Genomic DNA, 25,988 nt, shown 5'->3' on the forward strand with positions numbered 1-25,988 from the left:
GAGGGGAGGGGGGTTTGCGCAAAAAGAATCGGATCAATTTCGGAGGGTTCAGTTTATTTAAATACTGAATCGAAGAGACCAGCTTTCGCGCCTCCTGTAAATGCATGCACGAGTGCTGAATAGAAATAGGTTCTTTCACAGTTTAAGTTAAGCTAAAGGTCAAGTTCAAAGTCAGCCTGCATTTTGGAGACGTTATTTTGTGCGCACTTTGAGCGAGCTCGAGGAGTTTGAACGGCACCTCATCATCTGCTTTGTGCGACTTTTAACGCAAACACTCTTGCGTTTTATTTTGGATTGCAATTACTTGATCTGTTCCCATTCCCACTTTTTCTCGAACTGCCGATTATGGGAAATTCATTCATACTCGCCTAATTTAAGGCTGAAAGATGAGAAATACGAAGTTTCTTAACCACGGTTAGGTTTTACGATTGGGTCCCGAACGTCAGAAATGGGCATCGGTTATGAATGAAGGTCTGGGGTAGATCTGGTGCAGAGTTGGCGAATACGTTGTCGTTCTGAAAACAGGGAAATTTTAGTATCCAGAATGAATAATATAGAATTCAGGTTTAATATTTTTAATCAGTTCTCAAATAAGAGTGATAGTTTATGATTTATTTCAATGAAACGGTAATTTTATTTTTCTATCACATGGCCATTGACAGTTTTAAAAGTGCTTTGTAAATCGGATTAAAGGGGTTAGAGTTGTGTTCTAAACACAACTTTCCTCTAAACTTCCATAAATTGTATTTAATGCAGATGATCATCCATGTTTGTTTTCACTCTGTAATCCTGGGAGTCCCCAGGTGAATTTTATTGTTAAATCAGAATTCTTGATTAAAATATTTAAGTTTAACTTTAGCATCAATTTGTGATGTTTTATGGACTCCTAGAGGTTTAGAAGTTAGTTTTGGCCAACCTTTTATTAATTTTATTTTTCATGTCATTGTTATTTGGAAGATGGATGGTAACTCAATGTTGAGTCAAAAGGAAAACTTTAATTCTATCTGTCATTTTTTTTAATTAGTTTTGTTTAAATGTCGTCATCAAATATATTGGAATCAGGGTGTGGTTGGAGAATTGCAGAAACTATGCAAAATGACTGCTGAGTGACTGAAGTTGCAGTTGTGTTTGGCAAGCTATGATGGTGACATCTGTTTTGATGTGATAACATCTCTTAACATCAACATACATTACAAAATAATCGTCCAATAGAAAGCATTTAATTGGTAGAAGGCTGACAGCAACATATTGGAAAGGGTATGATATTTTTAGTTTTGTCTGTTGTATAAAATTTATTGGAATTTTCTTCCACATCAAAATATTATTCATGGTTTTCACAGGATGGCTTATCCATGATTTAGATGTTCTGCTGAGCTGGCTGGAATACATTTAGGATCGTTGTGGGAAAAATGCAAACAGAAAAAAAATCATAAATTAGTGACATTCACAACTGCTTAAAATATTAAAATACTGGAACTAAAATTTGACTATAAAGTACAATTTTAACAATATATTTTAGTCTGCTATTTGCAGGATTTTCTTTATGGTGCTGAATTGCCCCAAGTACATGTACAGCATCATTTTGTCATCAACACTGCAGATCCTGCGAAATTTATGGTAGTTCCCAATAATGTTGTGGAGATGTTCTGAAACAACGAGCATAATTTTTTGGATATTTTAGTAAAATAACATGAATAGTGATGGATTAGATATTTCCTTTCATAAACTCCAGTTGCTGCATCATGTGTTACTTTGTGTTGCTGTTTATTCTACAAAACTACCATGCAGGCATCTATATTTTTGACTAAGTTGAGGTTAATACAAGAATTAATGATGGAGATTGCAAACTTTCTTTACACTTAGCTGACTTTAATTTACATTATTTTGAAGTTTAGTGAGTGCAATTATTTCTCTAGAAGAAGAATATTGTTGGGAAATATAGGGAAATATGAAAATGTGAGTTAGAGATGGATCATCATGGACAATTCCTTTACTAAAATGTTTATCAAGTTACTGTTTATTTTGTACATGTTGTGTTTTGGAACAAATGATCTTTGACATAGTGAAATTGTTTAAATGTTGTACAGCAAGTAGATTATAATCCTATTTTTGAATTTGATAAAATGCCATTTTTTTTCATTTTGTTGAGGTACACAAATATGTAACTGAAATAAGTTACTGGAAAAAAATGCAGATTGTAATTGATTGAAAGCTTGTTAGTATACTCGAATGTTTAAAAATACTTCTGGGATGAGGACCTTTGCAATTTCACCAATTCAAGAACACTTTTTTCAGGTGTGATTCAAGAATATCTGCTCATCCTCTACAAATTTGTTATTTTTGCATCTGCTTTTCAGATACATTTGATAAGGTACAAAGCTCAGTTTTAAAATTTAACTTCAAAGCAATTAAGGGAATCTGATAAGTCCTTGAGCATTGTTATTCAATAACAATGCAAATTACTGCACCTCATGTTATGTGTACTTTTGGCTTGGATTTTCAATATTTTGCATTTGGGTGTTTTCTTTAACTGAGAGAAGTTGGGATGAATTATCATGCACGCCAATGTCTGGAAAATAAAATAAAAGAGATGAGTGAAAGCCAAAATGTGACAGGAGGAAGAAGCTTCTCAAACCATTTCTTGAAATTAAGTAATTGGAGAGGTTTAAAAGAAAGTGAATCATCAAGTAAACAATTGGTGAAATAAAATTATTTGAAATAATAAAACCTGAAATGGAATAGAAAAGCAAGAAGCTGCAGCTGCTAGAATTGTGTAAACTCAGAAAACTCTTGAAATATACTTGGCAGGTCAAGCAGAGAAAGACAGTTTACAATTTGGGTTTCAGATGGATGGCCTTTCATCCATCCTTCTGCCTTGGCGTATTGTGATAATTTAATGTATAGTATTTTAGTTGGTATATCTTGTCTGTTTGGCTACAGTAAGTAAGAATTTCATTGAATCTGTACATTGGACTTGTTCATATGACAATAAACTCTCATTACTTATTAAAATTGAAGGGAATACCATAGTATGGAGAGAATTTCAGGTATACAGGAAATATGAACAAAGCATAGTCTTGAAAATGAATCTGGAATTCCTTTCTTTGAATGGGGAAAATTTAAGATTTCATGAGAAACTGGATAAAAGGGATAAAATTGGTTGTTACTTTGAAAATTGTATTAAGTTCAGCTACCAGATATAACAAATGGTGTCCGACAGCTAATTTTTTTGATGATTAAAATTTACAGTATTTATTTCCAGTAGTGATTACCACAGAAAAATATTTAAAAGATTATTTTGAAATATTTGCTCATGTTCTTCTTTGGCTTGGCTTCGCGGACGAAGATTTATGGAGGGGGTAAAAAGTCCACGTCAGCTGCAGGCTCGTTTGTGGCTGACCAGTCCGATGCGGGACAGGCAGACACGATTGCAGCGGTTGCAAGGGAAAATTGGTTGGTTGGGGTTGGGTGTTGGGTTTTTAAACTGCATAAAATTTGAGGTGACTCATCTTGGGGATAAGGCTGGAAAGGGGTACTGATGGTAGTGATCAGCCATGATCTGTAAAATGGCGGTGCTGGCTCGACGGGCCGAAGGGCCTACTCCAGCTCCTATTGTCTATTGTCTATTGGCATGATTTTAGTGATATTTGGGATATTGTGAAATCTCTTGGGATAGGACAACCTTGCCTCTTTATGGACTTCTGCAGTTGAATATATTTTCTGTCTCCTTTAGAGGTGGTTCTCTGCAATTGTTTTCTACTTTCTGGGCCCAACACCATCTTTTGCCCTTTTCAATTTTAAGACGCACATTGCATAACACCCATCTTGTCTTCATCCCCATTTCCTGGCTCTCTGCTCTCTCATATTTCTTTTCAGTTCTTATTAATGACTTCTCATTTTCATAAATTTGCATTTTGCTGCACTATCCTTGGCTATTCTCCTTTAAATTTGTTGTCTATATTACCTCAAAAAAGACTCCAGTTTTATTCATGGGCTTGCCTGCAGAAAGGAGAGGGTAGTAGTAGATGAAATGTATTCTGGCTAGAAGTCAGAGACTAGTGAAATTCTGCAAGGATCTGTTCTGGGATCCCTTGTGATTTTTATAAATGACCTGGATGAAGAAGTAGAGGGATGGGTCAGTAAATTTGCAGATGTCATGGAGGTTGGTGGTGTTGTTGATCATGTAGAAGTTTGTAGGTTGCAACAGGATATCGACAAGATTCAGAGTTGGGCGGAAAAGTGGCCCATGGAGTTCAATCTGGATTAAAGTGAAGAGATGCATTTTGGAAGGTTGAACTTGAAGGTGGAGTACATGATTAATGGCAGAATTCTTAACAATGTGAAAGAACAGAGGGACCTTGGGGTCCAAATCTATCTCAAGGTGGCCACGCAGTTTGATAGGTTTATGACTATGCTTTGTTCGTTAATTGGAGAATTAATTTCAATGCTATGAGGAAATGTTGCAGCTCAATAACATTCTGGTGAGGCCACATTTGGAATGTTGTGTTTAGATCTGGTCTCCTCATTACAAGAGGATGTGGAAGCTTTGGCATGAATGCAGAGGAAATTTACCAGGATGTTGCATGGATTAGAAAACCTATTGTTACGTTGCAGACCAGTAGCAATCAAAATTCACCAAGAGACTGTTATTGTTTTTCTTTTAAACCACTTTATTTATTAATAATATAATGTGTGAGAGGGAGGGAATGAGTGTGAGTGTGTGTGTTTTTACCCAAGATGAGTCACAGCATGGCGAAGTTCACTTTTAACTAAATTAACAGTAAGGTTTGCTTTTGAAAGTTTTTCAAACAATTTCTCTAATATGTGCATCCCAGGTGTCTTTCCCTGTAACCATCATCAATATAAGCATTTGTATGCTCTAAATCTTGAATGACCGAATTACTCATTCTTTAGAATGTCCCTGGAACATTTTTCATTTCAAATGGTAAAACATTATATTCATATAACCCTGACAAGGTCACAAATGCAGAAATTTCCCTACTTCTGTCTGATAAGGGAACATACCAGTAACATTTTAGTAAGTCCATCTTCGTAAGAAACTTAGCTGTTCCATCCCCATCAACATAATCATCCACCTGAGGGATAGGATAAGCACCTGTCTGTTAACGCATTAACTTTTCGATAATCAGTGAAAAATCTAACCCTCCCATTTGGTTTAGGCACCACACACAAGGTGAACGCCATTCTGTAGTAGAAGGTCTAATGATATCATTCTTTAACATGCATTCAATCTCTTGATCTATCAGTCTGCACTTTTGAACATTCATTCGATATAGATGTTGTTTGATGTGTTCTGCATCTCTTGGGCATGTTGTGAAACAGGTTCCTAAACTTTAAAAGTTGTGGTTTCATTTGCTCCTTTTCTCGGGGCTGGCATCCAAATTCTGCAAAACACTTGAATTAGACGAACTGGCACAATGTTTTTATTTGAAGTGACCCTTATAGAGTCATCTTGATCGTCTCGTGTTACTTAGACTCTTTAGTTCCATCAATAACCAATACCACTGATGAGGGGTGTTCCTTGATAAAAGCCAAGTTCTCAAAATAAGGTTTTAACATCTTGACATGGCAACTTTGTGTTGTATTATCTCTGATCTGGGGTTCTAACTATGTAGCTAACTTTATTCACCTTTGACAGCAGGCCATTTCATGCCAGGACTCCACCTGGAGGCCGGCTACAAGTGCAGAGGTAAAAACCTAAAACTTGCCTTTCATAGAACAGCCCTAAAAGGCTACTTCAGCATCGCATTCATGTAGAGTAGCACCCTCTGGATCTGATGGAGGCGGGGCAACTGGTGCTGCAGTGCCACCCATTATAAATATGCGACAAAGCAATGGCTGTCTTCCCTATCAATAAGTCCCCCATGCAGCTGGAACTGTTCGTTTTCCCAGAACAGTTCCAGCTGCTTGGGGGACAATGGATAGGGAAGATCGTCATTGGTCTGCCGTGTTTTGAGCCATAGTGAGCAGCCCTGAAGGCCAAAGCGGTCTGGTGAGGCTGTCTCAACATGCGCCCACCCCCGCTGTCCCGCCGACCGCTGCTTCCCTGTGGCCCCCACTGGCCGCCCCTGCCTTGAGGGGGTCATGGAGGGAGGAGGTGAGTGGGGAGATGGGTCACGGGCTGATGACTAAGTCATCAGCCCCCCCCACCCCCCCCCCCCAACCAACTGCTTACAGCAGCTGTACATTCATGTGGGGCGGTAGAGTATGCTGATTATCCTTCCCTGAGAAGAGTTGTATTTGGTGCGTCGGAGATGGCCAGGGCACATTCAGAAAAGTAAGTCTCGGAGAATCTCCGCCTTTACAGGGGCATTGTCCTTGCTTCAAAGGTCCTGAAAATTTTGCCCTAAGGGATTTGAATTTGATGGGAACAGGATTAACACTTTATTCCAAGGTTTAAAAGTTCTCACCATAGCCTTTGTTTTGCCTTGAGCTATCTTCAAATTCTCTTGAGATAGTTTACAGACTTTCTGCAAATGATCTTTGAAAAAAACATAACAAATTCAAATACACCTCATTAACCCATTGTTCCTTCAACAACACTAAAGGTCCTCTAACTTGGTGTCCAAACACTAGCTCAAAAGGACTCTTCACTGCAAACAAATACAAATAAACACTCCAGTCCTTCTTATTCTCAAAATAATAGATCCTCATCATGGTTTTTAGTGTGGACTGGACCCTCAAAGGCTCCTTGAGATTCTCTGGATGATATGCAGATGATGTTATTTGGTTAGCTCCCAATTTATAAACTATCTGTTGAAACAGCCCCAATGTGAAATTATTTCCCTGGTCTGATTGAATCTTTAGGCAAACCAATTAAAGTGAAAAATTTTATAGGAGCTTTTGACACAGTTTTAGCTTTAATGTTTCTAAGTGAAACTGCTTCTGGAAACCTGGAAGCTCTACATATGACAGTTAACAAATACTGATTCCCAGCTTTTGTCTTGGGTAATGGGTCCGCACAATCCACAATAACTTGAGAAAAAGGTTCGTCAAAAAAACAATTGTAATGGAGTCACTGAGGTGGGGGGTGTTGCTGATTAGGTCTACTCAGAACCTGACAAAATGGGACATGTTCTGCAAAATATCACAACACTTTTTAAAACTAGGCTCCAATAGAATTGTTTCATAATCTTATACATAGTTTTCCTTACACCAAGATGATCACCCAAGGGCATGCTATGGGCTATGGTTAAAATGTACAACCTGGTGAACAACTGCCCATTCTTCACTGGCAGAGGAATCAGGTGGTTTCCACTTACTCATCAACATGCCTTCCTTGAAATAATAATCTCACATAATTTCATCATTAGAGAGAGCCTTATCTCTCACTTCAGTAAGATTGGGATCTATGTTCTGCCCTGCTATAAACTCTTTTTGATGTAATATTTGTCATTATTCTTCTTCCTTTCTTTGGCTTGGCTTTGTGGACGAAGATTTATGGAGGGGTATGTCCACGTCTGCTGCATTCTCTTTGGTGACTGACAAGTCCGATGCAGGACAGGCAGGCACGGTTGCAAGGGAAAATTGGTTGGTTGGGGTTGGGTGTTGGATTTTTCCTCCTTTGTCTTTTGTCAGTGAGGTGGGCTCTGCGGTCTTCTTCAAAGGAGGTTGCTGCCCGCTGAACTGAGAGGCGCCAAGATGCACGGTTGGAGGCCATATCAGCCCACTGGCGGTGGCCAATGTGGCAGGCATCAAGAGATTTCTTTAAGCAGTCCTTTGTACCTCTTCTTTGGTGCACCTCTGTCTCGGTGGCCAGTGGAGAGCTCGCCATATAACACGATCTTGGGAAGGCGATGGTCCTCTATTCTGGAGACGTGACCTACCCAGCGCAGTTGGGTCTTCAGCAGCATGGATTCGATGCTTGCAGACTCTGCCAGCTCGAGTACTTCGATGTTGGTGATGAAGTCATTCCAGTGAACGTTGAGGATGGAGCAGAGACAGCGCTGATGGCAGTAGAGGACTCATGATTCGGATACAGTCTAGTTTAACACCAGAACTCTGTTCCAATAAGGAAGAAGGTAAAGTCTTTGGCAGGCCATTACAACCTGAGTGGTTTGTACTATCACAGATTCCAGACCCTGTGAAATCAGTCTGCACTGCACCGGCAATCTTTTTAGCCATAGTTCGAGTTGCTGCATAGGCTGGTTATATATGTCAGAATCTGTCATCATCTCATCCTTTTTTTGGGAAAATTTAATTTAAGAATTTTACAAGATATTACAAAAAAAGAAAAGTTTAAAAAATAATACTGGTGATGATAATAACCCCCCCCCCCCAGCCCCTCCCTCTACTAACTACATCATCTTGACTCCCTCCCTCACCCCTCAGAGCCTTAAAAAAATTATATATTTAAAATTAATTAATCAACGTGCCAACTCTTTACATAACTCTTACTTAAGATCAATAATCATACAGTCCAAATATAAACTCCACATATTAATAAAAAAAGAATGATTATTTTGCAAATTGTAAGTAATTTTTTCCAGTATAAACACAATTACAATTCATTATGCCATCTTTGTATATTCAATTCCACATCATTTTTCCAAGTTATCGCTATACATTTTCTTGCAACCGTTAACCCTAACCGCAGAAATGCCAATTGTGGCTTATCAACCAATCTCAAAGTAACAGCATTTATATATCCCAGTAAACATATCATTGAATCCATTTGCTAATCGATTGTAAATAAATCTCTCAAACTTTTTCCCCAAAAAAGTTTAACTTTCTTGCATGTCCATACACAATGCACAAAAGTACCTGTCTTTTCTTCACATCTAAAACACAAATCTGTTGGTCTAAATCCATATTTCTTCATTTTCTCAGGTGTTAAATATAATTGATGAATAAAATTATAATTAACCATACGATTATCTCACATTAATTAATTTTGTAACACTATCCATACAGATATTTGACCATTTCTCCCAAGACTCGATCTTTCTCCCATTTCTTTTTTATTCTATCTATCCCAACTTTCTCCATCTTTTCTTGCAACAACCTATACATATCCGATATAAATCCTTTTGTGTCCTTGCCACCCATTATAATCTCGAACTTAGATTGACTTGGTAAAATTAATTCCTTACCAAATTGTATTCACAAAAAACTAAAATAGAATTTACAGAAATACCAAATTTCTCTTATAATCTATTAAATGTAGAAAATTTATCTGCCTCAAAACAATCTTGTATAATACTAATTCCTTTCAATTTCCAATTTTTCAAATAAGGATTATTTAAAGAAAACAGAATTAATTTATTCTGATACAACGGTGATTTAATCGAAATTTTCCCTTTAGAACCTATAAGCTGATCCTGCTTATACCAAATATCCAATATATGTCTTAATACTGGTAAATTATATTTTTGTAACAACAAAGGATTCCATTTATAAATAAATTGACTCATTTCTTTTTCGAGAATTTGATTCAACTCAACTTTATCAAACAACCTATTAATGAATTTCAACTGAGCTGCTTCATAATAATTTTGAAAATTTGGTAATTGAAGTCCTCCCCACGTTAATTTATGCATCGAGACCCTAGATAATTTACCCTTCCATAAAAATAATCGAATTACTTTATTTAATTCTTTATTTTTTAAAACTATTAGTTCAAAAAACAAATAATATATGGCATATACAGCAATTAAACATGAACATTTTTTATATATTTTATATTTTATATATAACATTTTATATATAAAAGAAAAAAAGAACCCCCCCCTTCAACCAACTCTCCTAAGGAGAGCCAAGAAAAGAAAAAAATATTTAAAAAATTAAGTATACATATTAAAATCTGATCAATATAAATTGAAATGTAAATATTCTGAGTATAACAGTCACTTATTAATAAAAAAATTATAATTATCATGCAAAACATACGTAATTCTTTCCATTATTAAGCAATATTTCATCATTATGCCATCTATTAATATATTTGTATCTTTTCCACGTACTAGCAATACATTTTTTCATTACGGATAAAGCTAAATATACAAAAGCAATCTGGAACTTATCTAATCCCAAGCCTTTCAGAGGTTGTAAACTACCCAATAAAAATACTATTGGATCTAAAACTATTTTAATCTTATACAGATATTCTAAAAACGATTGAATTTTCTTCCAAAAAGATTGTATATGTATTGATGACCAAACAGTATGAAAAAAAAGTTCCAACCGTATCACCACATCTAAAACACAAATCTGATTCATTAAAACCATATTTTTTAAATTTTTCAGGTGTCAAATATAATTGATGTAAAAAGTTGTAATTAATCATTGCATAATGCGCATTTATCAATCTAGTTACACTATCATAACAGATATCTAACCAATCCTCTTCAGAAAAAATAAAACCAATATCCGCTTCCCATTTATTTCTAGATTTATCCCAACCCTTTTTATCCATACCATCCTGTAATATTTGATACATAAATGAAATATACCCCTTCTCTGGTACCTTCATAAGAAAAGTCTCAAATTTAGTCATTTTAGGTAAAATCATATCTCTACCAAACATACATTTTACCAAAGATCGAATTTGATAATAAAGAATTCTTATCAATACCAAAATCTTCCCTCATCTGATTAAAAGATAAAAACTTGCCCTCTTTAAAACCATCTCCCAAATTTTTCACACCTTTATATCTCCAATGCAATAAACTTTGATTATGTATTGAAAAAGAAATAAGTTGATTATTGTACAATGGAGTCAAAGCCAATAATTTACCCCTAGAACCTATCATTTTATTTTCTTTATCCATAACTTCATTAAACATTTTAGTATAGGCACATTATATTGTTGTAGCAAATTCATATTCCACCTAAACAAAAAGTGATGTATTTCAAATTCGGAAATACTTGCCATCTCAATTGGGATGGCAAATATTTAATTCTTTATTAAATTTCTTCGGAATCCCACATGGAATAGATTGAAAAAGATATTGTATACAACGATGAATATTCATTTTTATACAATTTACTCTCACGATTAAAGTTGATGGCAAATCTTTCCATTTCTGTAAATCTTATTCAACAAAGGCATATAATTCAAAATATATAAGTTGTGATGATCATTATTAACTATAACCCCTAATTATTTCATCTTATCAGACCATTTAAATTTAGTAATCTGTCTACAATCTTAGTAACCTCATTTGATATCGGCAATATATTTCACTCTTCTCCCAGTTAACCTTATAACCTGACAGTATGCCATATTGATGTAATAAATTTTGCAGCATCTTCAAAGATTTTTTAGGATATGTTAAATATATTAAGACATCATCAGCAAACAAGTTAATCTTATATTCTTTTTCATCTACAATCAATTTGCTCAGTATTTTGTCTACTTTCAGATGTATACAGTTTGTTACAAAATCTAGAAAATTCCTCATTAATTTCCTGAAGTTTATGTAATCTCCGAATCTTTCCTAATGGCATTAATTGATCTTGATGCTTGTTCCATTTTTAAGTGCCAAGCTAAAACCTTATGTGCTCTTTCGCCTAACTCATAACACTGTTTCAATCTTTGAATCATTTTTTTCATATTTATATGATTGCAATTATTATATCGTAATTTTAATTTAGATAAATGGATCTTATCATTTTCAGTAGAATTCTTCTGAAATTCTTTTTCTAACTTTTCAATTTCTTTTTCCAAATTTTGACTTTCAATCAAGTATTGTCTTTTAGCTTAATAAACTGTGTGCTGTATAACTAATGATCTGACCTCTCAAATATGCTTTTAAAGCATCCCATAAAACAAATTTACTTTGTACTGAATCCTGATTCGTTTGTAAATAAAAAATAATTAGTTCCCTAATATATTTAATAAACTCTGGTCTTTTTAATAACATCTCATTAAATCTCCAACTTTAAGTATTTGCTACCTTCTCAGTACCTAACAAGAGGCCAACAACAACGAATGGTCCGACAAAGTTCCACTTTGTATAAATCTACCTTGCAATTGACCTGAAACTAAAAATAAATTAATTCTAGAAAAAGAATTATGCCGTGCCGAATGAAAAGAATAATCTTTTTCCGTGGGGTTCAATTTTCTCCATATGTCCACCAAATTTAAATCCTTCATTACCTCGATAATTCTCTTTGCCATTTTAGTTCTCTTCAAAGTCTTTGGAGATTTATCCAACCAAGGGACTAGACAACAATTTAAGGCCCCTCCCACTAAAATATTTCCAGTCGATTGGTTCAAATTTTAAAAAGTATCTGTAATAAATACTTCATCATCCTCATTTAGTGCACAAACATTTATCAAAGTCCAGGCTTCAGAACAATTTTTACAATTCACCAAAATCCTACCAGGATTAATAACAAAAAAGGAATCCAAAATAAACGGTACTTTCTTATTTATCAAAATGGCTATTCCTCTGGCCTTAGAATTAAAAGATGAAGCAATCACATGTCCTACCCAATCTCTTTTCAATTTCAAATGTTCCTTCTCAGTTAAATGAGTTTCTTGCAAAAATGCTATATCCACCCTCAGCTTTTTAATATAATCCAGTACACGTTTCTGTTTTATCGGATGATTTAACCCCCTAACATTAAACGTTGGAGAAGTCAAATTATTCATTATCACCTATAGGGTGGCACTTAACACAATTAAACTGGCTCCCCCATTGACTCATCATTGACTAACTTAGCTGCCAACCTCTGCAATAACAATGAAACTCCCTCCACTGATAAACTTGATTGGATCCCTATTGTAACAGGTCCATCAACTAATTCTGATATCAATATTATTTTGTGCAGAGGTATCAACTCAGGATCAACCCCCAAACATCAAATCAAATTTATTTCGTCCATGGCATTCTCATTGCCAAACTCCAAAACACTGTCCAACATGAATGACAGTTGGCCCCAGAATCTCAAAGGATTTTCACTCACTTGTGGTGACCTTTCCTTTACCCCAAACAAACCCGCCAACACAAAATATTTGAATTCATCCCAAATGTTATCAAGCAGCTTTAGTCTTTAAATACAGGCATCTGGCACTGCCTCCTTTTCTTTTTTTCTCTCAGCATGGAACATTTTGCTATCACTTGACCAGGTTTCTTACAATAGTGGCAAAGGAGACCCAAAGGTTTTCCCTTTACTTGCTTCCCTTCTTCATTAGCACTGGCACTACTTCCAGTTTTATTTTCTAACTTACTTGGAGAATCCATATTATTACCCTTTTGGAAGGTTCTGCTTGGCACAAATTTAACCTTGTGGGTACAGCATACTCATCCATTAATTTAGCAGATTCCTGCCAAGTTTCCACCCTCTTTTAATCTAAATATGTTTTTATGTCATTAAATACACACCCAATTTCCTCAACTAACACCATCTCTCTGTCTGTTATAATTTTTTATATGCACCATCCGTCAAAATGCACAGTTTTGTCACATGCAAAATCCACTGATAGTTCTCAAATTCTTGAATTTTTGTCAATAAGCTTCTGGAACGAATTCTTAAGCCTTAAGCACTGCTTGCTTCACAGACTCTTAATCAGCAGCTTGTTCGGTTATAAGAGCAGTATAAGCCTGTTGGAGTTTCCCTTTAATCATGCTTTGTAACATGAGGGACCAATGGGCTTGTGGCCACTTTAAACTCTCAGCCACTTTAAACTCTCAGCAACTTTCTCAAAATGTTGGATGTATTTATCAATCACAGCCTCATCAAATGGAGGAACTAACCTAACTTCCCTACTGGTCACAAACCTCTCACTGGGACCAGAAGATGGAACTCCATCTTTCCTCTCTTTCAAACTGCCTTTGCCCAAACTGTTTTTGGTTCCTCCCTCTCAAATCTACGTTTTTCTAACTAACTCAAATACAGGTAGCTCAAACTGCCTTTTCTTCTCTGCTTCCACAAATCTACGATTTTTCTTGTTGAATCTGTTCCAGCATTATCTGCTGCTCAAGGGATTTACTCTTGGGAGATTGTTCTAATTCCCCCTCTTTAAGCTTCCCTACTGTTATATAGTGTTATTTTATAATTCTCCTGATCTCAACCTTTCCTTTGGCCATGGAGGTTCAATAATTCCCCTGGCAGGGAGTATCAGCCAAATTCTCTATTTTGCACAGTCACTCCATATCTGTTCATCAGATGGGTAGTGATCAATAATGAAAACCTGCTTCTTTAAGAGGTACTCACATGACTCTCTCACTACCTGTTTTTCTGAATAAACAACCATTATACTTGCTCTTACTTCAGAGTATCAACTTTGTTTCTATTCAGTACTTGATGGTTCCATCCAGTCTCACCACAACTGTGAATGGGTGCAGCCTGTATAAACCCTTAAAGTGACAGTCACTCTAAATGAAATGTGAGCTCGTACCAATATCTTCTTAGGCAAGGTTAACAGAACTAGGGGTTTTCTCTTTGGAGTGAAGAAGGATGAGGGGTGATTTAATAGAAGTCTACAAATTATGAGGGGCATAATTTTCCAGGGGAAGCAGTAGCAAATACTAGAGGACATCTATTTGCGGGGGAAGGAGGAAAGTTGGGAGCAACGTTAAGGGTAAGTTTATTGTAGAGATTAGTGAGCACCTGGTTGTAAGGTAGGGAAGGTTTAGATTGTTGAGTAGGCTTAAAAATATGGGTCAGCACAACTTGGTGAACCAAAGGGCTTGTAATGTTCTATTGTACTATATTCCACCCCCCCTCCCCATAATTCCACCCCCCCCCCCAAACTCCCTCGACTGAGGGAGAGAAAAATCATATCAATTCTTTGTGGCAGAATGAAAACACCAAACCTAATTTTCCACGTAATTGCAATGCATTTACTGGCCACTGCTAATATTAACTGAATAAACTCAATTTGAGATTTATCTATTCTTAATCCCGTTGTTAAAGTTGTAATATACCGCACTAGAAAAAGCAGTGGATCGAACTTTAAAAGAGTTTCTTTAAAGTAGTTTCAAATAAATCCTCAAAGACTTAACTTTATTACACAAGCAGACAGACAAAAAAAAGTATTAATTTGAATCCCACGATGAAAACATAAATCTGAATTACTAAATCCTTATCTTTTTTTCCTGAAGTTAAATACAACTGATGTAAAAAAAAATTATAATTCACCCAATTATATCGCACATTAATCAATTTAATCCACCATTTTCACACATAGTAAGTAGTCCATTCTTCTTGGGTTAATTCTAAAGAAGAATCTCCCATTTAATCTAAAGATGGTTTAGCCATTTTCTGTTGTCACAAACATTTCTGAAATAGATCCCTTTTTTTGCCCCATTTACAATTTTCAATTTTAGTTAACTTGGGTATCTTCAATTCCCGCCCAAATCCACCTGTGACAGCACTTGCATGGAATGACACCCGTTTACCATGTCCCTCTGTTCAACCTCACTCCTCAGTGCCCAACCGTTCACCGTGTCTATCTTTTCTTGGTTTGCCCTTCAAAATGTGACACCTCACACTTGTCTGCATTAAATTCCATCTGCCCTTTCTCCAGCTGGTCCAGATCCTTCTGCAAGCTTTCCTGGCTGTCCACAACTCCTCCATTCTTGGTGTCACCTGCAAACTTGCTAATCCAATTCACCACATTATTGTTCCAGCACCTATCCCTGAGGCACATCTCTCGTCACAGGCCTCCAGTCTGAGGAGCAATTGGCCACAGCCACTCACTGGCTTCTCCTGCACAGCCGTTGTTTCACATCCAAAATACAGATGGATGTTAAAATTCTCAAAGGTACATTAGTTAAAATGGTGTCAAATCACAAGGAACAGAAGTTGGCCATTCAGCCCACTGTGTCTGCTACCCCCTGATCTAAACAGTTCTCGCCTCTCATTCCAAGTTCTGGCTTTTTCCCCTGATCCCTTGATACCCTGACTCATTAAACATCTATTAATTCCGCCCCCCCCCCCCCACTTAAACTCCCTGAACAATCCAGCAACAAATTCCATCTGCTTTAAATAGGTGTCTTCTAATTCTAAGACAATGTCTTTTTATCCAAGGGAAACATTATTCACATCTACTGTCCAATCCTTTCAGCATTGGAAAGGTTTCTGAGATCTCCTCTCCTTCTTCTATACTCCAATGAAGAGTGGAGATATATCATCCTGGAAAATCTCTGCTCTCTCTCCAACATCAGCACATCCTTTTTAAGATAAACTTCGCAGTTCTCCAAATGGGGTCTCTCCCATGCCCCATCAACACCTCCCTACCCTTGAAACAAAGGCCAACATAGAATTTGCTTTCTTTTCCTGCCGATCCAACCTGGTGGTTACCCACTCACTATGTTTTTCTGAACGAGAACCCCCCAAGTCCCTTGACACTTGAAATAATTACATGTAATTTATGTAACAAATTTGAAATTTTTGGAAAGATTTGGGAATCCTATTTATAAACTGTAGGAATTAAGTTGTAATCGCCCAACCTGAACCTTCTGACTCCTAAAATCAAGAAAATTTGTTAGAGAAGGTTTACCAGAATGTTACCTGGGTTTAAGCATCTAGAGTATAGGGAGAGATTGGACAGATTAGGTCTTTATTCTTTGGAGCGTAGAAGGTTGAGAGGGGATTTGATAGAAGTATTTAAGATTATGAAAGGGATAGACAGAGTGGATGTGGATAGACTATTTCCTTTAAGAGGAGGAAAGATTAAAACAAGAGGACATGAGTTAAGAATTAAGGGGCAGAGGTTTGGAGGTAACATGAGGGGGAACTTCTTTACTCAGAGAGTGGTAGCCGTGTGGAATGATCTTCCGGGAGAAATAGTGGCGGCGGAGTCAATTATATTATTTAAGAAAAGGTTGGACAGGTATATGGATGAGAAGAAGATGGAGGGTTATGGGCATTGTGCAGGGAGGTGGGACTAGAAAGGGGTGTCTGGTTCAGTGCGGACTAGAAGGGCCTAATGGCCTGTTTCCGTGCTGTAAATTGTTATGTTATGTTAAAATGCAGTTGCAGGGAAATTAGAACTCATTTACTCGAGTTACGTGCATATTCTTTTAAAGCACTGAACCACACTTGCCATGTTATAATGTCCCGTGCCAGTTCACTAGACTTCTGGTGTCTATAATACTGCTACATGGTTTCTCTCTTCTCCCTCCCCCCACCCCCCTTTAAGAACCGGCACAATCACCTGGCAGTTTTTTGGGAGGTCAGCCCCTGCATCGGACTACTGGCTATTGAATAGGGGCAGTTTTGTCAACATGGGCAAGTTTGACCCTGTCAATTGTGACAGAGGCTGCCCGGCAATGTCCAAGATGCAAGTTAACCTCGTATGTCTTATCACCCTGTATGGTCCTTCGTATGGTGTCCGCAAGAGCTGTCCATGCGTTCTTCCATGTACGAACACGTATTCACAGTCCTTCAGTTCATGTGGTACAAAAGAAATATGTTTGCCATGTGATGATGGTGGTACAGGGGATAATTTGCCTACAGTATCCTTTAGTCTGCTCAGGAGCTCTTTGGATCTTTACTGGATCCACATGGAACGAATTCCCCTTGGATCACCAAAGGCACGCCATATACAAGCTCTGCAGACGAAGTGTGAAGATCCTCTTTTGGAGTTGTCCTAATGCTGAGCCACAGCCATGGTTCGGACCGTCCGAGCAGGCCATAAGTCAGATTTAAGGTGACAATGGAATCGTTCAAGCATCCCGATTGACAGCATGTGATAGGAGCTTGTCTGATGAAGCCTAGAGCTGAGCAGCTGAGATAAGGCCATCCATAACGAAGATGTGAATTGAGGTCCTCTGTCAGAAGTGATGTGCTGAAGTGAGCCACCCAGGAAGTAAGGAATGCTCATGCACAAGAGTCCATAGAAGCATCTGCCCTGGGGACTGCCTTAGGCCATCTCATAAACTTATCAATCACCATGAGGAGGTAGCGGTAGCCTCAAGAAACTGAAATTTGTCCCACAATGTCCACGTGGACATGCTCGAAGCGGCAAGTTACCAATGGGAAGGGTTGTAGCGGTGCTTTTGTATGCCTATGGACTTTGACTTTTTTGACAAGCTACACAAGATCTGGCATTTTGGATGATGTCTTTCTTCAGACCATGCTAAATCTGCTGAAATCAGACAAACAGTCGATCTGATGGATGAGAAAGACTGTAGACAGAATCAAATATGCGACGTCTCCATGAAGCTGGAACCACTGGCTGTGGATGTCCTGTTAATATGTCGCACAAAGAGCAACTTGCCGGTGACATGAATTTGCACATCCTTCCATTGTAAGTTGGTTATCAAGTTGCAATACGACTCCATCTCACCATCTTGTGCGTGGTCCATAGCTGATACCTCGAGTGCAACTGAGCGGGAAAGTGCATCAGCCACTACATTGTCTTTTCTAGAAATGTGCATTATTGTGGTAGAGAATTCCAAAATGAAGGATAGCAGCCACTGTTGTTGAGCTGACCAGGGCTCTGACGCCTTTGAAAATGCAAAGTCAGAGTTTATGGTCTGTGTACATGGTGAATTGTCTGCCTTCCAAAACATAACAGAAGTGACAGATGGACAAATATATGGCTAGGAGCTCTTTATGAAAGGTGCTGTATTTTTCCTTGGCCTCTCAGATACAGAGGTGGCAATTAAAGAATGTCAATGACTTCCATTGTTAATTGACATACTGCTGCAGAGTGCCTCCTTTGGCCAGATCAGATGTGTCTGTTGAAAAGGCGATGGCTGTGTTTAGGACTGGATAACTGAGCATGGTTGTTTGAGCTAATAGTTCCTTTGTCTTTATGAAAGCATTTTGACTTTCATCTGCCCACTGAATAGATTTGGCCATTACCAGACAGCAGAGGCTTCATAACGTGAGCTGATGCTGGAAGGAATCGACGATAAACATTAACCATGCCCAAGAACTCTTGCAAACCTTTGACAGTGGTTGGTCTGGAATATTCAGTAATGGCATTGATCTTGGAAGACAGCGGAATCTAGCCCTTATCCGTGATTGTTTGCCCCAGGAATTCTTTGGATTGTTGTCCGAATACACATTTATCTGGATTGATGGTCAGTCCAAATTCACGCAGATGTCTTAGAGTACGCAGATGTTCCATGCTCTTTTTGCTGGTGACTAATATGTTGTGTAGATAAATGAAGACGTTAGTCATGCCACGCCAAACTGCATCCATAACTCGCTGAAAGGTCTGAACTGCATTTTTTTTTAGCCCAAAAGGCATAAGTAAAAATTTGAACAATCTGAAAGGGGTAATTATTACTGCTTTTGGGATGTCATCTGGTTCCACTGGCACCTGGTGATATCTGTGCACCGTCCACTTTCTAAAAGATTTTTGCCCCATGCAGATTCACTGAAAAATGTGAGGAATAGGGTAGCTATCCAGTATGTGGCATGGTTGAGTCATCTATAATCTCCTTAAGGTCTCCACCCTCTGGTGTGTTTTTGGACTAAATGTAATGGAGACACCCATGGGCTGTCAGACCTGTGAATTATTCCCAGCTCTTCCATTTTGTGGAATTCTTGTTTAACTAATTGCAATTTCTCCGGAGGCAAGTGACGTGCCTTAGCATGAATGGAAGGACCCTTGGTAAAAATATGGTGAGTTACTCCATGTTTTTTTAGTCAAAAATTGCAGAGTTGTAATCTTGGAAAACTACAAGTCTATAGAACTTATCAACAACCTTGAATGCATAGCGATTCTGCCACGTGAATAGTTTGAATGGTGGTGCTATCCACCAGTTGACACCCTTTTAAATCTACTATCAATGAAAGAGCTTGAAGGAAATTGGCCCTGAGTAGCACTTGTAACACTGCCACTATAATAAAAGGCCATATGTAAACGTTCCCCTCGAACTGAACATTCATTTTATTCTGGTGCCATACATGGGTACGTTGGAACTATTGACTGCTGTGTGTTGGAGGTTAGGGGTAGGATAATGTATATCGAAACCAGTTGGAAAAACACTAACCTTCAATCCTGTGTCCACCAAAAATTTATGTTGGGATAGGTGATCCCAAACATATAGATGGCTTATAGATTGTCGGCCAACCATCACCACCATTAATGACGGTCGGCCAGGACATTTCTGAGAATGCACAGTGTGGCAGGCACCTACGTGTTTTGACTCCCAACGCCAGTGGTAAAAACATCAGGTGGAAGTGTCGACAGACCACCTGACTGACTTGAAATGTTGCCTCGTTATAGAAGCTGGTGTGTTGAGAGCGTTGGCTTTGGAAGTAGTGTCAACAATGGAAGTGCTGGTGCAGACAGCTGTGATGCAGTGACATTGTCCGAAGACCTTCTGGTGTATTCTGGCATCCTCTCCAGGAAGAGCTGTTTGAATAATATATCTGGCCGTTGGCCAGATGCCAGGCACAGCATGTCATCCATTATTTTGGACAGGGCGCAGCCACCAAATCCTCCATATGAAGCAGACTGGCTGCCCTCTTTTAGAGTGTCATGCTTGTTCCAGTGGATTGCGCAGGTCATCACCAACTCGCTTGGCAGTGGCTTGGTCCAAGGCACTGACAAGGTGATCATAGCGAGTCGCATCACCTCGATCTTCCTGAGGTGAAATTGTGCCTCAGCTTGTCAAAACTACAGCTCTAGTTCTGCCATCCAGAAGGGCAGTAGCTTAACAGCAACAGCTGCAGTACCCATAAGCTCATTTTGGACTCGTTGGGGCTTACCAATTGTAGTCACTGAAACGCAGTGGTGGCTGATAAATGCAAAATAATGACACGCACAGTTGCAGGTAAATCAGAACTTGTTTACTCGAGTCGTTTGCGTATTCTTTTAAAACACTGAACCACGTGCGCCACGTCATGACGTTACAACATCCCGTGCCAGTTCGCTAGACTTCTGGGAGTTGTAGTCTATCTATAGCACTGCTACCCTATGTTCAACTTTCTGCTTAGACTCTCCAAGTTCCGGAGAGAAATCCAAATGCATTTTAGTCTTCTTGAATCTTGAAACTCGACAGTTTTTTTTTGTGTGTGTGTGTCTCGCCATTTGTATTCTGTGATACATTTTGAAGAGCATTTTCACATCTTTGTCCTTTCTAGGCTTTATTCATTCTTGTGCCTCAAAAGATGCAATAACTTCAGTGGAATTGCTCTTTTTTTTAATGATTGTAAATAATTGGATAGTTGATTTTAAAAATAAATAATTGATTCATTTTCATATCCCAACCTTAATTTTTTTAAAAATTGCTGCATAATCAGGCATAAATTAGTAATGAGCAAATAAAAGAAATGGAAGTACATGTTTCTGAAGAGCGGTTTTATTTCCTTAATGATCTTTAAGAGAAGAAGGTTTTGGGGTATACAAGAACGATCAAGGATGGGGTACTAAAGAAGAACTGGGTGCTGTAATTATTTACTTGGAACTTAATGTGTTGATGAGAATGAGGAGTAGGTCCTGTGATCTTTATGGATTCCACATGTGATATATGGGTTTTAGAGATAACTATACTTCAGAAATTTCTGGATTTCTCAACTAAAAATATTTAATATGTCAGGGGATAAAATGCTTTCCCACAGAATTTTGGATATTGGGATAGATAAAGTGAATACTTGATCTGCATATGTTGGAGGTAGTAATGATTATTAACAAGAGATAGGTATCCTGCTACATTATTTCTGGAGTAGTTTTGATTGTTTCAAGATTTTGGTAAATTTTCAGATGTTGGCCAAACAGATGCCATTATCAGAGAATAGGAAAAACAACCAACTGAAAAACCTCACAAAGATAAGCGTATACAGAGCCGTTGTCATACCCACACTCCTGTTCGGCTCTGAATCATGGGTCCTCTACCGGCATCACCTACGGCTCCTAGAACGCTTCCACCAGCGTTGTCTCCGCTCCATCCTCAACATTCATTGGAGTGCTTTCATCCCTAACGTCGAAGTACTCGAGATGGCAGAGGTCGACAGCATCGAGTCCACGCTGCTGAAGATCCAGCTGCGCTGGGTGGGTCACGTCTCCAGAATGGAGGACCATCGCCTTCCCAAGATCCTGTTATATGGCGAGCTCTCCACTGGCCACCGTGACAGAGGTGCACCAAAGAAAAGGTACAAGGACTGCCTAAAGAAATCTCTTGGTGCCTGCCACATTGACCACCGGCAGTGGGCTGATATCGCCTCAAACCGTGCATCTTGGCGCCTCACAGTTTGGTGGGCAGCAACCTCCTTTGAAGAAGACCGCAGAGCCCACCTCACTGACAAAAGGCAAAGGAGGAAAAACCCAACACTCAACTCCAACCAACCAATTTTCCCCTGCAGCCGCTGCAACCGTGTCTGCCTGTCCCGCATCGGACTTGTCAGCCACAAACGAGCCTGCAGCTGACGTGGACTTTTACCCCCTCCATAAATCTTCGTCCGCGAAGCCAAGCCAAAAGAAAAAAAGAATCAGAGAATAGGGTGTACTGAATAGACTAGTTACCTTTCTATCAACTTTTTAAAAATTCACCATGTTAGAAACAAGCAATGAATCGATCCGGACAAACACAATACCAAGGAAGACTTTTATTGAATTCTCAGGTAAACAAAAAAGAGTTTTCAAAATAAGAAAGTTCAGCCTCTATTCTAGCTCATGCATATTGCTCAGTCAGTGCCAACATAACAATAGTTTCTGGAACTATTTCCCATCATTTGCTGTGGAACCATGTTTTGTTTAAATTCAATGCTATATTTTCCTACCTTCCATGTAACCTACTTCAAAAGTGTTTTTTGTCTATTTGGATGATGTGAAAGGGATTATATTGATTCAAGATATATTCTTGACAAAATGTAATTATTTACTTTTGAGATAAGATTGTTGAATATGGAGAAAATATCTGAAGGTAAACAAAATAAAATCTTGTTTTGTGAGCATCCACAAATTTATTTTTCTGTCCTTACTGGATACTGTAGATCAAAGTACCTCAATATTTATTTAGTTTATTGGTAAAAACACCATATATACTCCTGTAAAAGTCGATCGCATGGAGAAGTCAACCTTTTTTTTGCCCAAAAAATCTGTAATATTCCATATTTCTCATGTTTCAACCGTTGTCTATCATCTTGGCCAAAGTTTCCTGTAGGCCCGAGTTCCCAATGCCTTGGTTGGAAAATCGTGCCTTGGCCACCAGCGGGCTGGAGCTCCAGTCGCCTCAGTTGTGAACTTTCAATTTGGCCTTGGTCACCCGCAGTCCCAACTTTCCCCGTTCCAGCGTCCGTGCTGATTCCCACACCAACCTCCGCCTCTGCAAGGCTGACATCACTACTGGATCCCACAGGCTCATCTCATCGCCCCTCACCACCACTGATTGCTCTTCCCTATCTTCTTGCATCTCTCCCGCCTCAGTCCCTCTCTCCTCCTTTCTTTCCACCACCACCACCCCCCCCCCCCCCCACCCCGCCAACCCTTTGTTTTGCAGATTTTCAAGTTTTATTATGCTTTTTGTTACTTGGTTGGACCTGTCTTGATGCACCGACAAGGCTGGATTAACATGTTAGCGAAAGTAGCATATGTTATGGGCCCTGTATTTATGACGGTACTATGAATTATGACTTTAGACATTTTTGTCTTCATCTTTGTTAGTGGCTGTGAGATATCACTCATGTAGTCTGTGTTAATAACCCCAATTAAAGGTGATAATTGGGTAAGATCACCTTTAATTGGGTATTTAACACAGACTATGGGTGTGTGGTATCTCATAGCCACTGCAGGCTGCATAGTTGTTGGGAAATAAAATATGAAAGCTTAAAGGGGTGGTAGCGAAAATTATTATAACCTTTCATCATGCATGCTAGTCAGTGGTTCTTAACCTTTTTCTTTCCACTCACATCTCCTATGCCATAGGTGCTCTGTGATGAGTAAGGGATTGCTTAAGGTGGTATGTGGGTGGACAGAAAAAGTTTGAAAACCACTGTTTTAATCATGCCTAATTGACTCGTTATGTGCACGGTTTCATAACTCCAAAGAAAATGAGCCAATGACAATTTTTCTCAAGCAAAATATTTCAGAAACAATTGGATCTAGAGCAATGATTCTCAACCTTCCCTTCCCACTCACGCACCACCTTAAGCAATCCCTTACTAATCACAGAGCACTGATGGCATTGGAATTGAAAATGGTTGAGAACGACTGTGCTAGTACAACACAATTTTTTTCATCAGTTATATATCACCCCACAGAAATTAAAGTCAGACTTTTCAGATAAATTAGACCTTTTGAGTGGATTTAGATTTTTTGGAACAGATTATTGGAATTCCATTTGCATTAAACCCAGAATTGTTTTTACTGGGAAACATAATGGAGATGAGACCAAAATTGAAATGATCTAAATATCAAGTTGAATTTGTTAAAATTGCTTTGGCTGTGGCCAGAAGTGTATTGTAGCTACTTGGAAGTTTGACTCCCATTTAGGTGTGTCCTGCTGGAATGCAGAAATGCATAACTGTGTTCCCCTTGCGAAAATTACTTAAAACCTAAGAAATAAGTATGACATTTTTTTTGCAAATATGGAGACCATAGTTACAGATTTTAGGAGTAAATCCTTAGTTGAGTTTCTTCCAGACCTCGAGTCCACATTAATCTTCTCCAAACAAGAAGACTAGTTAAATAATGAATTGAAATCTGTAGAGTGAATGACACTTTTCAGCAACCTTTCTTACTTTTCCACTCTATTTTCTTTCTTTCTTTTTCTCTTCTCACGTGGTGGTGCACATCCTCATGGCGAACTGGCCCCGCTTGTATTGCCACATGATGGGGCAGCCATGGGGAAATGACGTCGTCAGAGGTTTGTCTCTGATTCCAGCATCCCTTCCAGCACCCACCCTGGGCAGCGATTATGATGTCACAATGCACCAGGTGACTGAGCTCATGCTGCCCTTAAAGGGGCGTGCTGAATTTGAATAAAAACAGTCGTTAACGACCCTCAACGTGGTGACTGTGTTTCTTCCACTGCTCACACCGCCACACACACACACTTTCTTTTGAGTGGGGGGGAGGGGGGGAGGATGGTGGAGGATTTGGGTTGCAACCATCATGCAGCATAAATTTGTCTACTTGTGTATTTGTTTTTTTTTTAATTTTGTTTTTGTCTGCCAAAATTTTTTTTTAAATAAAAAAAAACAGGATGTAACATGCTACTTGAAGGGGGAGCACCCCTGTCCTCGCCTTGCCCAACTGATTCGCTCCTAGCCCTGTCCGTAATACACCGCCCCCCTCCCATCTAACTCCCGACACAGCAGCAGGGGTGCAGTCAGTCCTGCCTTAGTTTACCTGAGCACCACTTTGATATCTAATGTGGCTGCTTCGGGGCTGCCCTAACAGCTTGCGGAGACAGCTCAATGCAGGAGCATAGCCATCTTCATTACCCATCATTCCCCCATGCAGTTTGAACCGCTCTGCCAGTGTCAGCGCCAGGGAAAATGTTCCAGTTGTGTGAAGGATTATGGGTAACAAAGATGGCCATTGCTCTTGCTGTTACAAGCTCAGAGGACCCCAAAACCCAGCAAGCAATAGACATTTACCAAGACAAATGGTTACTTAAACAAAAGTTGCTTTTATTTATATTTAAACATGAAAACAGGATCACACATTAACTTATCACTATTGACTTAACTAACTAACTTAACCCCCTTCTAATTCTAAGTGAACGCTTATGTAATGTGTATGTAAGTTTATAAAAGTTCTTTGATTCATAGTCCAACCTCGCTTCTCATTCCTGCAAGCTGACTGGTTGCAGGCAATTCTTGTACTCTTTTACAGAATTTAACATTTATGAAGTTCACCAGGCTTTAGTGCTAGAAAGATAAATGGTTACCGCTGAGGAAGGTTCTTGTCAGTTTTCAGAGAGATTTTGTGTTCGCTGGACACCCACAACTGATTCCTTGTAACCAGCCACTTCAGTGTTTTGCCGAAGAAACTTGCCCCATCAGGGTTCTCCAGATGATAACCTCTTTCTTTCAGGTCACCACACAGTTCCTTTTTTTCTCTTATTTCAAGTTAAACAGTAGGCAGTCAGTCCTCTCCTCTTGCATGA

The 25,988-nt window shown here is 38.6% G+C and overlaps 1 protein-coding gene and 1 long non-coding RNA gene across 8 annotated transcripts in view; one reads left to right on the forward strand and one right to left on the reverse strand.

Moving 5' to 3' along the window:
* kiaa0232 (KIAA0232 ortholog) overlaps window positions 1-25,988 on the forward strand; it is a 125,596-nt gene that overhangs the window by 1,641 nt on the left and 97,967 nt on the right. The gene's annotated exons all lie outside the window — the stretch shown is intronic.
* Window positions 1,208-24,745, reverse strand: LOC138756309 (uncharacterized). Its single transcript, XR_011352969.1, has 3 exons — window positions 24,616-24,745; window positions 6,432-6,502; window positions 1,208-1,378 (listed from the first exon to the last, which is right to left on the reverse strand). It is a non-coding gene; the product is annotated as an uncharacterized lncRNA (long non-coding RNA).

This window comes from Narcine bancroftii, chromosome 3, assembly GCF_036971445.1.
Source record: "Narcine bancroftii isolate sNarBan1 chromosome 3, sNarBan1.hap1, whole genome shotgun sequence".
NCBI lineage: Eukaryota > Metazoa > Chordata > Chondrichthyes > Torpediniformes > Narcinidae > Narcine > Narcine bancroftii.